This window comes from Erpetoichthys calabaricus, chromosome 4 (genome assembly GCF_900747795.2).
Source record: "Erpetoichthys calabaricus chromosome 4, fErpCal1.3, whole genome shotgun sequence".
Taxonomy (NCBI): Eukaryota; Metazoa; Chordata; class Cladistia; order Polypteriformes; family Polypteridae; genus Erpetoichthys; species Erpetoichthys calabaricus.
The window spans coordinates 7,244,180-7,263,557 of record NC_041397.2 but is presented as its reverse complement, the minus strand read 5'-3'; positions in this window follow the sequence as shown (position 1 = coordinate 7,263,557).

The window sequence follows — 19,378 nt, the reverse complement described above, 5'->3', positions numbered from 1 at the left end:
ACACCAACTACAAAGCAGTATTGACAATTCACCAGAAATACGTGTCTTTAGGCCGTGGGAAGGAACTGAGGTAGAGATCATCCACAGAGTGCATTATGGGATGGAACAATTGGAAGGAGGCATCGGGAGTGTCGTCTGATTGAAGAATTAAGGGGAAGGTTAGAGGTCAAGACTTTAAGTCAGTGGTAGGACCAGCAATGATGTGTGGAGCTGAGACGTTGGCAATAAAGGGAGAGCAGGAGAAGAAGAACTTAGATCTGGAGACAGATGTGCAGATTTGCAAAAAAAGGACAGCATGAGAAATGAGACAATCAGAGGTAGAACAAAAGGACAGGAAAATAGGCTGAAGTGGCATTGACATGTGATGAGGAGAGATAGTGAAGATGCAGAGCACAGAGTGATGGACATGGGAAAGAGAAAGTGAAGGAGGCCAAAGCGGAGGTGGATGGGCAAAGTAGAAATGTGAGAAAGTATAGAAAACTAGGCCGAAGTGGTATGGACATGTGATGAAGGGAGACAATGAAGATGTGGGCAAGCAAGCGATAGAAATGGGGAAGAGAACGTGAGGGAGGCTAAAGGAGAGGTGGATGGATCTAGCAAAAGAAGATTTGTAGGAAAAAGATTTGACTGGCAAGGAGGTCTAGGACCAAGCTGTATGGTCAACATTGGCTAAGCACATTGACACCACACAGAAGTGGAAAAAAAATGATGATGATGATGATGATGATGATGATGATGAAGTAGAAGAAGAAGATGACTGAATGTTAGATATATTACAGATTAACATATTTTTGCCCAGCACTACCTCAATCTGAATCCAGACAACTTCACACTATTTTAGAAACCCAAGAAGAAGAAGAAGAAGTGAATTACACCAACACCTAAGACGAAGAAGAAGAAGAAGAAGACTGCACATTAGATATATTACAGACTAACACACGTTTTCCCAGTGTTACCTCCATCTAATTCCAGACAACTTCACTCCATGTTAGAACCCCAAGAAGAAGAAGAGGAAGTGAATTACATTTCAGAATCAGATTCCTTGAGTCATAAAATTCAAAATAGATGTATAGATCACTAAAACTCATTCATGAATTTCAACAGAAAAATTAATTATAGCCACCAAAACATCAACATCAACATCAACGCCAAAGAAGAAGAAGAAGACCAAGTTGTATGGGGAAATCTGATCAGACTCATTGACCCCACGCAGAAGAAGAAGAAGAAGAAGAAGAAGAAGAAGAAGAAGAAGAAGAAGAAGAAGAAGAAGAAGAAGAAGAAGTGCTACATTAATAATACAAAGAAGACCAAGTTGTATTGAGAAATTTGATCAGGCTCATCAACCCTACATAGAAGTAGGAAAACATAAAGAACAAGAAGAAGAAGTGAATTACATTTCAAAACTGGATTCCTTGGGTCAAAAAATTGAAAATAGATGTATAGATCACTAAAATTAATTCATGAATTTCATCATAAAAATTAATTATAGCCACCAAAACATCAACATCAATGCCAAAGAAGAAGACCAAGTTGTATGGGGAAATCTGATCAGGCTCATTGACCCCACGTAGAAGAAGAAGAAGAAGAAGAAGAAGAAGAAGAAGACTGCACGTGAGATCTCTCACAGATGAACCCACTTTTTCCCAGCATTACCTCAGTCTGCATCCAAACAACTTCTCCCCATGTCAGAAACCCAAGTGAATCTTTGTGGACTGCAAAATGTACAGGAAAGACTCCCATCTCAGACACGCTTTGACTGAGTCGCCACTTCTTTCTCCCCAAGGACAGGAACAAGCAGCTCCTAAGTCACTTGACAGATGCCAAACACACTCAGCGTTTATTAAGTCCAGCTGACAGCTCCTCAATCCCCTTCTGCCAAGTCGATGCTATGTAACACCCAGGGAGACGTAATGGAAGCTATTTTTTACCTCTTTTCGGAGACTTGCTGACTTCAGGCCTCTCACTAGCACTTGTGGACGGGGCTTTAAAGCATGAGGTCCATCTCTTCTAAGTGGGCAGCGTTGCCCACCCATTCAGCAAATAACCAGGGGTCGTTAATTTTGAACACACAAATTCTGCTTTTATGGAAATGAGCTCATTCATTTTGTGAACCCGCCATTTCCAATGCAGTAGACTGGTGTGTTAGAGTTTATCCTTCTGGGACTGGATTAAGGTAGGAACAAATCCTGGATGCTGGGCTGGGGCACACTCACGCATTCCACTCGACCGGTACAAGGAAAGAAATCTTACAGCAACACAAGCAGAACATGATAACCATAGGGAGACACTGACTGGACTACGAGTTGAGCACAGTATGGCTGACAGGGGGCACTGTCGAGCTGTCCCCAGACCCAGAATAAATGCCAAAGTGGCCAAAGGGTTGACTTTATTAGTGCCATGTTGGACACAAGGAAAAGATTGAACAGAGCTTACCTCACCTTGTTATTACCAGCACTCAGTTTGATACCCTCTAGAATAATTATCTGCTGGTGGTCCTAAAAGCCAGTGTTGGATCTACAGTACATGTTTTAGTGCAACGTGGATATGGTAGACAGTAGTTGCGGGTTGTGACTGGGCCATCAGGTTGATCCTGTTCTCCCTTCTGCGGCTCCTTTCATACTGTGTGGCTCCTCTCTTACAGGACTGCCTATTAATTGTAACATCATTCCAAATTCTGGATGTCAGGTTGGATTTTAACAATGCGGTCCTGATGTGGGCAGCATGGGGGTAACATTGCCGCCTTGCAGTAAGGAGACCAGGGTTCATGTTCCGGGTCCTCCCAGCATTGAGTTTGTATGTTCTTCCCTGGTCTTGTCATGGGTTTGCCAATCACAGTCCAAAGACCTGCAGGTTTCGGGGGACTGGCAATGCTAAATAATCCTGTGATGTGCGTAGGTGCGAGTGTGCTCACCCTGTGATGGACCGGCACCTTGTCCAGGTATTCTTCTTACCTTGGACCTAATTATTTCTAAGTTAGATTCCAGCTGAAACCCGGCTTTGGATAGTTGGGTATGGGAAATGAATGGATGGTCCTGACGTTATCTTAAAAGTGCTCTGCTCGCTGAAGTTCCTTCAGCTTGGAGTAGATGGATCTGTTTGGGAAGATACGTGACATGGCTGCTCCTTCTATGCTGGTACTGCATTATTATGGCTGAAATGTTCTTCATATACTGTATATTTGTGCAAATAAATCAGTATTTTTGCAAGTGAACTATGATACTTAGCGTGATAAGAGAAGTCACAAAATCAGCCGGAATGTTCAAGCAAATCATATAAAAAAAAAAAAGATCTAAATCCGTTAAGTAGTTCTCTTGTGAAAAGCGGATAGATATACGGACAGACAGACGTTTGATTTTATATATATATAGTGTGAGAGATGGCCAGAAGTTTAACCCGGCCAGCACCTCCAGGCCGCTAGATGGAGTCCTCCCTGCAGCATGGGAGTGCCCCAGATTCCCGCAGGGCATCGTGGGAGATGGAGTTCTACTTCACAGCCCTGTTGGGTGCCATGGGTGCCATCGGGTGATGCTGCAGGGAGACATAGGCATTTCTATTTTCCCTATAGCCTGGAAGTACTCCCTAGTCACGGGGACGGCAGAACTGAAGTACCTCTGGGCTGAATAAAAGTAAGAGTTTTCATCTGACCCGGAAGTGCTATAGAATCACATGGACTGAAGGACAGAAGCACTTCCGGGTCACAGACTATAAAAAGGACTATGGGAAACCCAGCCAGCTGAGCCGAGCTGCTGAGAGGAGAGGAGGATTCATTATTTGTATTATTATTATTGATTATTGTGTATTGTGGAGGTGCTTTGTGCACATTATTGAAGTAATTAAAAATTTTACTGGTACTTTTGCCTGGTGTTTGGTGGGTTACACGGGGCAACAGCGACCCCTAGTGTCACAATAGATATATATTTATATATGAATCATCCATCCATCCATTTTCCAACCCGCTGAATCCGAACATAGGGTCACGGGGGTCTGCTGGAGCCAATCCCAGCCAACACAGGGCACAAGGCAGGAAACAATCCCGGGCAGGGTGCCAACCCACCGCAGGACACACACCCACACACCAAGCACACACAAGGGCCAATTTAGAATCGCCAATCCACCTAACCTGCATGTCTTTGGACTATGGGAGGAAACCCACGCAGACATGGGGAGAACATGCAAACTCCATGCAGGGAGGACCCGGGGAGCAAACCCAGGTCCCCTAACTACGAGGCAGCAACGCTACCACTGTGCCACCCTATATATGAATCAGTACCTGCCAAATAATTGAAAGAGTACACAACACCCTATTTTGGGTTCATCAGCACTTGAGGAGAAGATTGTGATGTTGAGCCCTGGCAGTTGGTTTGCTTACTTGACAGGGTTAAGATCAGAGTGTTACATTCATAGGTATGAATCATTACATATGTATATATAGTGAAGGAAACCCATGCATCAGCAAGCCCAAACCTAGACACAAACACAGTCCCGGGTTCAAATAAAGGTTGGTATCTTACACCACACTCCTTTATAAGTTACAAAAAGCAAAAACAAAGGTTTTTCTCTCTCCTTACTCTAATTTCTCTCACCAGCGTGCTGCACTCCTCCAGTCAAGTGTTGCCTTTCTACCTCCCAGCTCTGTCTCACCTGGATAAGGCAGTGCGGTACCTTTAATAACAGACCTGGGAGTACTTCCGGTGACAAGGGTGATGGCCCGATAGAAGTACTTCCGGGTAACACAGTAGGGAGCTTGTCACCCTGCAGCGCCCTCTTGTGGTACACTTATAAAGGAGTGTGGTGTAAGAAACCAGCAGGGCTGCCATTTCAGACTACATTTCCCAAGATGCCCTACTTCCTTCACACTTGGGAACAAATAACCAATGGCTGATGCCATCTGGCATGCTGGGAGAATAAAAAAAAACCCAGTGATACTTTTTCTTTTTATTGGGCTCTCCGTCCACTCTTTCCAGTCCTTCTTTCCAGGTCTGCTCTCTCTCCTGGCCGGGATGCCGATGTGGCATCTACAATATACAGCCATATGAAAAATGTTTGGGAGCCCCTCTCAGCCTGCATAATAACTGACTCTCCTTTCAACAGTAAAGATAACAGTGGTATGTCTTTCATTTCCTAGGAACATCTGAGTACTGCGGTGTTTTCTGAACAAAGATTTTTAGTGACGCAGTATTTAGTTGTATGAAATGAAATCAAATGTGAAAAACTGGCTGTGCACAAATGTGGGTCCCCTTGTCATTGTGCTGATTTGAATGCCTGTCACTGCTCAATGCTGATTGGTTGGTTGATGAGCTCGTTAAGCCTTGAACTTCACAGACAGGTGTGTCCCATCATGAGATATAAAGGTATTTAAGGTGGTCAATTACAAGTTGTGCTTCCTTCCCTTTGACTCTCCTCTGAAGAGTGACAGCATGGGATCCTCAAAGAAACTCTCCAAAGATCTGAAAACAAAGATTGTTGAGTCTCCTGGTTTAGGGGAAGGCTACAAAAAGCCATCTCAGAGTTTAAACTGTCAGTTTCTGTAACTGTAAGGAGTGGAATCAAGAAATGGAAGGCCACAGGCACAGTTGCTGTTAAACCAGCAGGTCTGGCAGGCCAAGAAAAATACAGGAGCGGCATATGAGCAGGATTGTGAGAATGGTGACAGACAACCCACAGATCACCTCCAAAGACCTGCAAGAACATCTTACTGAGATGGTGTATCTGTGCATCGTTCGACAATTCAACGCAGTTTGCACAAAGAACATCTGTATGGCAGGGTGATGAGAAAGAAGCCCTTTCTGTACTCACACCACAAACAGAGTCGCTTGTTGTATGCCAATGCTCATTTAGACAAGCCAGATTCATTTTGGAACAAAGTGCTTTGGACTGATGAGACACAAATTGAGTTATTTGGTCAAAACAAAAAGTGCTTTGCATGGCAGAAGAAGAACACCGCATTCCAAGAAAAACACCTGCTACCTACTGTCAAATTTGGTGGAGGTTCCATCATGCTGTGGGGCTGTTTGTCTAGTTCAGGGACTGGGGCCCTTGTTAAAGTCGAGGGTCAAATGAATTCAACTCAATATCAACAAATTCTTCAGGATAATGTTCAAGCATCAGTCACAAAGTTGAAGTTACACAGGGGTTGGATATTCCAACAAGACAATGACCCAAAACACAGTTGGAAATCTACAAAGGCATTCATGCAGAGTGAGAAGTACAATGTTCTGGAATGGCCGTCACAGTCCCCTGACTTGAATATCATCGAAAATCTATGGGATGATTTGAAGCAGGCTGTCCATCACATTGAACTGAACTGGAGAGATTTTGTATGAAGAATGGTGAACAATACCTCCATCCAGAATCAGACACTCATCAGAGGCTATAGGAGGACAGCGTCTAGAGGCTGTCAGATTAGCAAAAGGAGGCTCAACTAAGTATTGATGTCATATCTCTGTTTGGGTGCCCACATTTATGCACCTGTCTAATTTTGTTATGATGCATATTGCATATTTTCTGTTAATCCGATAAACTTAATGTCACTGCTGTAATACTACTGTATCCATAAGGCATGTCAGATATTAAAAGGAAGTTGAGCCAATGAGAAACAAAAATCCAAAGAATTAAGAGGGGGTCCCCAAACTTTTTCATATGACTGTAAATACAAAGTACAGAGACGGCAGCTTTCACCTGCAGCTATCGACTCTTCAGTATGCAAGCGACTCTCCACGCTAGTGTTTAGATCTGGACGGTGTATGTGCCCAAAACAGAAGTCTGACTGCATTCTTGTACCATTGTAGTGTCAGCGTGCACTTTTCATGGCATTACACGTGTATTTTTTGAGCGTGCCCGTGTTGATCAAACACAGGAAGCTCTGCAGTCTACTTGTGACTTTACACTGTAGGAAGTAAGTAAATAAATCAAGGTAAATAACATCTCATCTGGCTTTTATGTAAGTCACATATAAATGTTTTGGGCACATGCACCGTCCACATCTAAACACTAATGTGGAGAGTCGCTCGCGTACTGAAGAGTCTATAGCTGCAGGCCATTAGCAATGCCTTAGATGGAACTGAAGATAGTATCATATATGAAGATAGCGAAGAAAGTGGTATCAGTGATTGTGAGCAGCTGAGCTTCATACATTCTGACAGTAGCGATGAGGAGTTCTTGGGGTTTCCAGAAAACTAGAAGAGTGCTTGAACCTTAAAGTCTCTCCTCATTTGTTAATGACAGTGATCAGTGCTGGATTAACCATACAAGCAAAGTAAGCACATGCTTAGGGCATCAGGGGTAAAGGGGGCACCACAAAAATTTTTCATGGCCGAATTTATCACATAAATTATTAAATTAATTAAATTTATAGCCATTTTCAAAATGTAATGAAAAATTAATAATGCCTCCCTGTACCTCCCTATGTCGTCACTGTTCTTAGACGACACCTTATACAGTGCGTTCTGCATACTGGTGCCATCTACGATGGGGAATTCCCATTTCATGGTGATTCCCTTAAACACCATGTTATGTCAAAATATTGTGAAAATAATTCGATTCAAAACAATATGTTTTTATATTTTTAAATAATAGTTAATAGTTGATTAAAAATTATTATCACATAAATGTTGTGTTTCATGAATTATCTGTTATTTAACTGAAAATGAATTTCTAGTGCATAGAAAGTGTTATTTTCTGTTTTAAGCAAAAACAAAAAATCATCCCATTTTGAGGAAAAAATATTCTGGTAAGTCTATTTAATTCTATTCTTGGATATTTTTAAATTCATTTACATTATGTAAAAGTGAAAATCGCACAGCTGATTACTATTGGATAAAATTGTTTAACTTTTTTACTAATAAAGATTTATTAACAAAATTTTCACAAAATATTCTTCAAATCTTGTACTAAGAATATGTGTAAATAGATTTGCTAAACTGACACAAAAGCCATAAATAAATGAAATAATCAAAATGGTACATGAAAACCGTACATTTCAAAAAACACTTTTAAAATCGACCACAAACGTTAAAATTTGTAAAATTTCGGATGCCATTTTCTCTTCGAGTAATGATAAAAATGCGATCAGATCTTTATCACAAAGCAGTGATAGATAGATAGATAGATAGATAGATAGATAGATAGATAGATAGATAGATAGATAGATAGATAGATAGATAGATAGATAGATAGATAGATAGATAGATAGATAGATGTGAAGGGCACTATATAATAGATAGATAGATAGATAGATAGATAGATAGATAGATAGATAGATAGATAGATAGATAGATAGATAGATAGATAGATAGATAGATAGATAGATAGATGTGAAGGGCACTATATAATAAATAGATAGATAGATATGAAATGCACTATATAATAGATAGATAGATAGATAGATAGATAGATAGATAGATAGATAGATAGATAGATAGATAGATAGATATGAAAGGCACTATATAATAGATAGATAGATAGATAGATAGATAGATAGATAGATAGATAGATAGATAGATAGATAGATAGATAGATAGATAGATAGATAGATGTGAAGGGCACTATATAATAAATAGATAGATAGATATGAAAGGCACTATATAATAGATAGATAGATAGATAGATAGATAGATAGATAGATAGATAGATGTGAAGGGCACTATATAATAGATAGATAGATAGATAGATAGATAGATAGATAGATAGATAGATAGATAGATAGATAGATAGATAGATAGATAGATAGATGTGAAAGGCACTATATGATAGATAGATAGATAGATAGATAGATAGATAGATAGATAGATAGATAGATAGATAGATAGATAGATAGATAGATAGATAGATAGATAGATAGATACTTTATTAATCCCAATGGGAAATTCACAATGCTGCAGAAAATAAATTTTTAAGTCAATTTTGGTGTTAAATTTAGTTTCTACAGGTTTTAGCAGGATACTTGATAATCTGTAGTCCTTAAAATAACGGCAGATAAAATTAATAATCGTAGCAATTTAAGCCATTTTGTAGTCACTTTGAGACCTAAACATCCTTAAATATGAGATGTAAAAAATTTCAAAAAGCTGAAACAAATTAATATTTTGGAATTTGGTTTGCTTCATCAAAAACTACAGATTTTCACGAAAATTTTGGTCCTAGTCTCATTTTGATACGATAATTTTCACGACCCCTCGGTACTACAACAATTAAAGTCATTTGGTTTACGACATTGAGGCAGCGGTTTTGCAGTTTTTAATGCATATAACCGCTCTAAGCATTACTTTGCCGTACGACTTTAACTGTCATGAATTTTTACCATTTTTATTATTTAATTTATTTTTGGCTTTTGCGTTCATTATTTAGCAAATCTTTTACACACATTCTTAATATAAGGTTTAAAGAATATTCTGTGAAAATTTTGTAACTAAATCTCCATCCATCCATTTTCCAACCCGCTGAATCCAAACACAGGGTCACGGGGGTCTGCTGGAGCCAATCCCAGCCAACACAGGGCAGGAACCAATCCCGGGCAGGGTGCCAACCCACCGCAGGACACACACACACCAATTTAGAATCACCAATCCACTTAACCTGCATGTCTTTGGCCTGTGGGAGGAAACCCACGCAGACACGGAGAGAACATGCAAACTCCACGCAGGGAGGACCCGGGAAGCGAACCCAGGTGCCCAGGTCTCCCAACTGCGAGGGCAGCAGCGCTACCCACTGTGCCACCGTGCCACCATGTAACTAAATCTTTCTTAGTAAAAAAGTTATCTCTATTATGTATAGTAGCAGATGTGTTACGTAAGATTAATTATGAAGATCTAATCAAAGAGTTTGCAAGGAAAAAAAAGTAGGAGAAAATTATTAAGATAAAAATAAAATGAAGCATACAAAAATAAATATTATTTTCCTTCTTACTATAAGTATGTTTTGTTTAATTTCGAATTTTCGATAATAAAGTAAAATTTTATTTTCTAGTTTGTTATTGTTTTAATATTTTGAATTACTAGTGTAAGGGAGCACCAAAATTACTTGGTGCTTAGGGCATCTAAGGGTCTTAATCCGGCCCTGACAGTAATGATGATTCTTAATACCGCTGTTGACTTTACATGGTTGAAATATTATTCTGCTATATTTTATTAAATATATTAGTATCACCATTTGGTTCAGAATATTTTGTTTCTTGTTTTCCTCCTCTAAACCTAGGTGCGTCTTATGGAGCAAAAAATACGGTAATTGAACTTGACTGCAAGCCTTCAACATTACCAATGAAATCCATCTAGTACAACAATGGTGAGCTGTCCTCTTAAGGATAGGACGAGTCATGTAAAGAGCAAAAAAGGGGCCATTCTGGCACTTGGCACCATGACTACATTGGTGTCAGGAGTGGGATGAAACACAGACCCAATGTCCAATTTTATCTAATGATGATTTCTGTAGAGATGGCAGTGGACCTGATTGGCAGTGCTGAGGAGTTGCCTGGGAATCATTAGCACTATAAGATCTGTGATCTGGAGGGCCGTTTGCAGCATCAGTACAGTGGGGGAAAAGCTGAGAGAGACTGCTACATGTGCAGCTCCATCAATTCTTCGTACATCTGCTACGGTCCATTGGCCTGGTATTCAGATTTTGGCAAAGCTTGGGGAGCATGGAGCAGAGTTAAAAGGTGTGGAAGACTGAGTCGTCTGTGACCCCAGGTGATGAGGCTGATCGCAAGAGTGTTGTGGTGAAGCCGTGGAGCTTTGAGATCCCCTGTCAAGGAGAAGTTCTGCCTGACCCAGAAGGGCTCCATGATACATTTTAGAAATATTCCTTTCTAAGGATGTATCCTTAGAAGTGAAGCTGAAAGCAATCAAATGGTTGGCATGCAAAAAAGATATTTAATAAGGTAAACAATGACTTAGATATTGGAGAAGTGCGTGACTCTCCATATCATTGAGACGTTTGTATTGTCACACACGTGCGTTTGGGAGACGGTTTACGGGCACAAATAAATGCATTTACCCGCTGCCCTATAACTCTTTCTCCTCTCTCCCTGCAGAACAACCGACAAATCCACAACTTAAATGTCACTTACGGTCCTCAAACAACAACATCAGCGTCACACTTCCGGTTCCAGTTCTAAAGACCCCACCTCCTCCTGCTGTCACTTCTGGTTCCAGAATGCCAACCATCCCCATGACATCACTTCCCTTCCACCAACTATATATCCGACATCCATTTTGTTATTTTTTAGTTCCGTTTTGATCTCCAGTCTATAAAGACATCATTTCCATTTTTCAACTGCTCAGCAGTGTATGGGGTTACGATATATAGATATTGCCAAGGTAGATTGGCAGGCATCTGAGCTAGCTTGGGTGAGGGTGTCTCTGCTGTTACGTGGAACGACAGGGGGAAAAAAATTATCCAGAATACTTTCTCCCCCAGTACAATTGTTGGTACTGCTCCTCTGGCATGGACCTAGTATGGACACCCGCTGAGATCCATGGGATTCGTAGTCCTGATGAACAACCCTGTAAAGGTCTTTGGGTGCCACCAAGGAGGAACAGTTTTAATAATTCTTTAATAATAATTCTTTGCATTTTTTATAACGCTTTCTCACTACTCAAAGCACTCAGCAATTGCAGGTTAAGGGCCCAACAGAGCAGAGTCCCTATTGGCATTTACCTTCCGATTGCCAGTGCAGATCCCTAGCCTCAGAGCCACCACTCCACCCTTTTATGGGACTTCCACGTGATCTGGAAATGTTTCTGCCATTCAGCGCTATGGCACCAGAAGTACTCCCAGGTCGAATATAAAAGGAAGCCGTTCAGCCTGTGTGAGGTTGTTTGGAGTGCTGCAACGCTCACTGGTGGTCACAAGTGGCATAGTCAGCAGGATTTATGGCTGCCTGCTTAGCAGGAACCTGAATGTAAAAATTATTTTTTGTGGTTAAAAGCACCCCAGAGACATGTCCCAATATATATATATAAAAAATTACTTGCACAAAGGCTTCAAAAATGACATAAGCCAACACAATTGTGTCTTAAATTGTTCTGGATATACAATTTCCTCCCCGCCACCTACTATGGCCTCGTAGCCAGGAAAAGCACCATCAACCAACCTGTCTGGGATGTCTATCCACCCACCTTGGCGCCTACAATACAAAGTATTAGACCCCAAGCAAGGGTAGGCGTCCCTACCAGAATGGGTTATGGTTCCATAGCTGACCAGGAGAGCAAACTATTGAATAAGCAAGAAGAAAGGCCAGAAATGTCCTTCATTGGCCAGGTGGCTGGCGGGAGTTGCCCATGTGGAAGTCGGTATGCTGGGGTCCTGGCAGAGACAGACCAAAGATCCTTACTCAGCCAGGCTAACAATATAATGAATGGACCAGAGGAAACAATTCAGTAAGACTACATTATTCACTAACACCAGCAAGGCATGCTGGGAACTGTAGTCTTGTGTGGCAGCCCTGTTGGGTTCCATGAGTATCGCCAAAGGGGTGCTTTGGAAGTTTGTAACCTCATCTTTATGGGACTTTTAATTGATCAAGAAGTGCTTACTGTGGGCAATGCCCTGGCACTGGAAGAATTTGTGGTTCTTGGATTAAAGGAGCTTCTCCAGGTCAGTTGGCATTGAGTGCGAAATGCAAACAGGAAACGAGGAAAAGAGAAGATGAGGGAAGTCTGTGTTTGTATTGAACTTGTGGTACTGTTACAGAGAAGCCTTTGTCAAGGTAAAGGACTTGGGTCTGTCAGTCTGTGTATGTGATTTGGGGTACAGAAGCATCCCCTACAGATCACTCTCTCTCTCTCTCTCTCTCTCTCTCTCTCTCTCTCTCTCTCTCTCTATATATATATATATATATATATATATATATATATATATATACACAGTATAGTAGTATATACAGTATAGAAATATATATACTACAGTAGTATAGTAGTATGAGTATATACTAGAATAGTCTATAATAGTATATACTAGTAAAGTATAGTATATACAGTATAAAAAATAGATATAGATAGATAAATGAAAGGCACTATATAAAAAGACAGACCTATAGATAGATAGATAGATAGATAGATAGATAGATAGATAGATAGATAGATAGATAGATAGATAGATAGATATGAAAGGCGCAATATACTGTAATAGATAGATAGATAGATATGAAAGGTACTATATAATAGATACATAGATAGATAGATAGATAGATAGATAGATAGATAGATAGATAGATAGATAGATAGATAGATAGATAGATAGATTTTTTTTATTGTATTGCATGTTGATCTTTTATATTGTTAATAAAAACACATTTTTATATATTTTTAGTCCCCTGGTGTTGCCTGGATTCTGGGATGTTCCAATAGCGCCCCCTTTCTTTTATAATTGATATGGACATATTGCTCAGTGTTTTATGTTTTTTTTTGGAGTTTAGTCCCATCAAGACATTGGTTGCCACTCTCTGTGCCCCCCTATTCAAATCACTTCACATAGCGGGGGGTCTCCATTTATGCCAAGTTCAGGGAATGACTTTAAATAAATATGTCAGCTCACAGTATTTTACTCTTGTAAAGTTTTTGCACTTTTAAAGACTATGTGTGGGCAGCATTTAAAAGAGAGGTAAGTCTGACTCCTTATTGTACTTTGCTGCAGGCTACGGCGTTGCATTGGACCTTTTTGTTATCACGCCATTTCTCTAAACATTTACTTATAATGGAAGTGATTCATTAAGAAGTCAGCCAGCAGTTATCTGAGATCGAACATCAAGATAACTCCACACATTCCAACATTTCAATAGGTAGAGCGGCTCCGAGGCCCTGAGAAACGTACAGCGGATGAGTCGTCACATTGAGTGATGGTAAGAGGAGCAGCAGGACAGGTTTCATTTAAGGGCCCCGATTTTATCTCTTCACATTCATTTACTTGAACTTCGCTGCCTGTTTTCTATGTTGTCATCTTCCATCATGTCTAAGAAAGCCATGAAAACACCAGGCGTATTTATGTAAAGTCTCAGACAGCACAATCCACGGTGCTGCATCCGTAAAGAATACATGAAGGAAAACAATCATCACAGAATCACATAGGACAAGTTGACACAAAGACCGAAAATCAAGATAAGCCATTGAAGAAATGGAGTGCAGCGGCTGTTAGGGAGTAGCAGGTTTTGTCCTCCATCCATCTGTCCATCCGTGTTATTAGCTGAAAGAATTCACCACCTGAATGTAATACCTGCCTGTATACTAGGCTAAATTACATCATTAGACCATAATATTTCACTTCTTCTACTCTGTGACCCTCTGGCCCATTTGGTGTGCTGCCACCAAATGGCGGGCTTCTTGTCAGTTCTCTGGGATGCCAACTGTGAAAAAACTAAAGTAAAAATGCCATATTGAGAAAATGTTAGGAACAAATCCCAATCTCACAGACCACAAAGGACACAGCTCCTCAAATTCATTGAAACGAGACCCTTTACTGCCTGACAAGCCCAAAAAGATAATGTTACGCTCTCCAAAAGTGGGCCACAGCAACAATAAAGGCAAAAGTAGCAAATCCCAAAGTGTATGTGAGATTCGCCTCCACCAGAGGATGAGCTACATTAACCAGGTCTGGCACTAAATAATAATAATAATAATAATAATAATAATCAGACAGACAGACAGACAGACAGACAGACAGACAGACAGACAGACAGATAGATAGATAGATATGAAAGGCACTATATAATAAGACAGACAGACAGACAGACAGACAGACAGACAGACAGACAGACAGACAGATAGATAGATAGATAGATAGATAGATAGATAGATAGATAGATAGATAGATAGATAGATAGATAGATAGATAGATAGATAGATGGCCCTGAAGTCTTCTATCTGTGGAGTAGGTAAAGTGGAGCAGCAATGACAGCACACCACTTTCAGTCCATTGTCCAAGTTGCGTCTTTTATTCACATTCAATAAAGTCATCATCACCCTGCACATATAGTGTAGTGACCTCGGCGTCAGGTTCAAAAAAGAAGAAAAAACAGACAGAAGAAGTAAAGCTCACAAAACAGTTTACTTGAACAATAAAAAAGCAAAAAACCACAGGGTTGTAACAGCAAAAATTAATGAACGTCTTTGACTTTGAACTATTTATAATCTCCTACATTTCTGTCATATTTGTGGTCCTGAGAGGGTCTGTTAAAAGAAAAAAGCAAAAACAGAAAATGTAAAACGCTGACTTTGTAACCCCACAACACAATCTTCTGGCCGCTTCTCCAACGAACCTCTCGACCCTCCTCCCGTCCCGGGTACTGCCCCCCCCTTACCGCATCAATCACACTCCCATTGTCAGTACTCCGACCTCCCTCAATCAAACCCAACAGTCACTCCAAATGGCCTTCAACCTGGCTGGGATGCTACAATATATTTCACCATTTTAGTTCCGGTGTTTTCCCCCTTTTTATTTATCACTATAAATATCCATCAGAAGTATATTTCCTTTTCTATATTAGTATTCTCAGGTGTGTTCCCAATACCTCTTCTTTCCACCAAGATTCTCAATAACAGGAAGGTGCGGTCAGGGGAGGTCGTCATGAAAAGTAAAAAAACTAATAATGAAAACCTAAAATGAATGTGTCCACTAGTCTGTGCTATTAATTTGTTTTCTGTATGATTCCAATAATTGTGATCATTTTTCTAGTCAAAATCGCTGGATTGGTGAATTTCCTGTTCAAATATAAGAGGAGAAACGTGAGGAGGTGCGGCAGCGATGAGCCTCACCTCCCCTCAGACTGTGCTCTCCTCACACACGGGGTTGATGTCTGCGATTGTCGCGTGCATGTTGCTGTCTCTCTCTGTATGTCACCAATATAAGGTTTGCAGACATGTTTATTATAAACCCTGACCTTCCACAGTCTGGCGAATATCTTAAATGGATATTTGTGACATACAGTATTTAGTCTTGCTGATCGGACATAAAACAGCAGTGAGAAGGCAAAACGTGAGTGAGGCAGACAGTACCAGGCCACCCTGAAGGGGGTGCATGTGAGCTCAACAGGTGCTCGTTGCTGCTGTTCTTCTACGCAGAGGCGCCAATAAGTTAGCAACATCAGAAAGTCAAGTGCACTGCAGCACTCCGTTTATTTTCATTTTTCGTTCCAACTAACTGCCAAAATGGAAGATTAAAACTTTTAAAACTAAAGGAAAATAAGGAGGACTTTGACAAGAAAGTGACTGAGATTTTCGTGGGGAAGGATCGGCGCTTGGACTCATTCACACATAAAGGTAAGACCATAAACGGTTTATTTAAAACCTAAATTTTCACCTTAAATAAAATATTCTTTTCTTTTTCTTGTTATCCTTTTGTTGAACAGTCTGTATTAAAATTGATTAAAGCACCAGAGTTTAAAAGCTTTTAAAAACAATTTCAATTAAGGTCATAATTGAAATCCGTTTTTTTTTTTTTTTTTGTACACCACTCTATACTTTCATTTGTAATGAATGAGTGTGAATTGTGGAATTACAACGGCAAATTTAAAACACATGGAGGGTGAGAAGCAAATGTGCTCTCTCTGCTCTCTCTCTTTCTCACCGCTATAAATGTAATGTTATTTCATAGCCGAATATGAACCTTACCTGTGTGTGTAAAGAATCTTAATACATAATTCGCCAGTCTCCTCACTCACTCACTCACTCACTCACTCACTCACTCACTCACTCACTCACTCACTCACTCACTCACTCACTCACTCACTCACTCACTCACTCATGTCCATCCGAGGCCGAATGCACAGTTGCCTTCTGCGCATGTCCGAAGCCGAATGCGCAGCTGCCCGAAAAACCTTACGAGACCGACATCGCAGCAGGCGGCGGATTTATGGCCGCAAAAATTCAAAGAGAAAGGCGACTTCGATTAAAGCTCTATAGGCATGAAAGGCGATTTCGATTACAGCTCGAGGCCTAATTACGCATTCATTCAATACACCTATATTAGGTTTGTGGTGCGGAATGCGCAGTCGCCTTCTGCGCACATCGCCTTCTGCGCATGTCCGAAGCCGAATGCGCAGTCGCCTTCTGCGCAGCTGCCCGAAAAACCTTACGAGACCGACATCGCGGCAGGTGGCGGATTTACGGCCAAGAAAATTCTAAGAGAAAGGCGACTACGGCCACGAAAATTCAAAGAGAAAGGCGACTTCGATTAAAGCTCTAGAGGCCTGAAAGGCGATTTCGACTACAGCTCGAGGCCTAATTACTCATTCATTCAATATACCTATATCAGGCTTGTGGTGCTTATACTTATTATATATTATACTATTACACTCGTGCCCGTTTCATCTTACGTTGTCGAAACGGGCTCTTTGTCTAGTGAGATATGAAACATAACCAGTAGGCAATGTGCCAATTGAATAGTGAATAAGCGACTCTTTGGGGTTCATATATTTGTAAATCTGACTCCAAAGGAGTCACCAGCCATGTCACCACCACGTCACTGCCCAATAAACAGGATCACATACACGTACACGTGCATACAGTAAGTAATCCCTAACCACTAGGGTAATATAGAAAAAGTCTACAGAAATACAGTATTTAGAGCAAGCTATGCCCTGCATTAGAGTATATGCAGAGGTCCAAGTAGTTTCTTCATTATAGAACTCTCTTTTTTTAATTACATTTCTAAAGGTTTGAAACAACAGCATTAAGCATTAACGAAAACACTTCAAAGCTACTCTTATCATATTTCAAATACTTTCATAAACTAACCATTTCATATTCATACATCTATAACAGAATATAGCAATAACCATTCATCACAGACATCTCAGCCATTCCATAACTTAGTTACGCCTAATACAGTTTACAAAAAAGACATTTAACAAGAGTGCCAAGTGTTTAGGAGCCGAGCAACTATTTAAAAAGCCCCAGTCTTGTCTTGGGAGTGATCCACAACCCCGCCGTCTTATCGGTCTTTGCAACCGAGCAGCTTGCCGCCTGCATTTAGCGAGTTTTAACTTTGCGTCTCTGTAGCAATGCTTATTACCATACTACCGTAACGTTCTGAGTAGACTTGACTCTCAGTTAAAAGGTAAAATCTTGATTACATCTTGCCTGAAGAAGGGGCCTGAGTTGCCTCGAAAGCTTGCATATTATAATCTTTTTAGTTAGCCAATAAAAGGTGTCATTTTGCTTGGCTTTTCTCTACATTCATAATGGCTAACACGGTACAACACCCTAGTACTAAAGGTAAAATCTTCAAATTTATTGTATATTAACCTGTGGAATAGGTAAAGTAGAGCAGCAATGAGAGCAGCACACCGCTTTCAGTCCATTGTCCAAGTTGAGAAGGGTCTAACCGCAGCCTGCCATACCTATGTCATAGGTCAGGTAATGCCTACAACGTCAGTCACAAAACACCCTTTGAGCCTGGTAACCCACCCACAACTCTAATCTTAACCGTAGCGTACCTATAGCCCTAATGCTAACCATAGTCTAACACGATGGGTGTTACGTGACTGACGTTGAGGGTGTTTCGAGCTGTGGAGCATTACATGACTGACCTCATAGGTACTGCGGTCTGCGATTACTTACTGTTGTCCAATTTGAGAAGGATCTAACCACAGCCTGCCATACCTACATCATACCTATGCCTGTGTAGGCAGAGTGATGGCTCCGAGGCTAGGGATCTGCACTGACAATTGGAAGGTTGGCAGTTCGAATCCCGTAAAATGCCAAAAGGGAGTTGGCTCTGTTGGGCCCTTGAGCAAGGCAATTAACCTGCAATTGCTGAGCGCTTTGAGTAGTGAGAAAAGCGCTATATAAATGCAAAGAATTATTATTTATTATTATGTCATAAGTAAGGTAATGCCTACAACGTCAGTCACTAAACGCCCTTTGAGTCTGGTAACCCACCCACAACTCTAATCTTAACCGTAGTGTACCTAAGGCCCTAATGCTAACTATAGTCTAACATGATGGGTGTTACGTGACTGACATTAAGGGTGTTTTCGAGCTGTGGAGCATTACATGACTGACCTCATAAGTACTGCAGTCTGTTGATTACACTCTGTTGATCCAAGTTGCGTCTGAGGGGTGGGCAGAAGTTTATCCTTCTACTGTAACCCTGACGGAACCACTTCAGTGTGAAATGCGTTCCTACCGATTACTGCTCCATTCCACAGTCTGTTTTCATGGTTCAACTTACAACAGGAACCCATGGTTTCCTAAATAGCATCACTTTCGGTGATTTGTTACATTAATAAAAAAACTATTGTGGCTACTTTTTTATTGAATGCACCACAGTAACACCACCTGAGAGCAGGTAGACACTCGTCTTTAACGTGAATCAAGTGTAGAGATTTCTGTGCAGGCTCAATGGCAACAAAATGTTCGGGCATGACAACATCTCAGGACATCTTCTT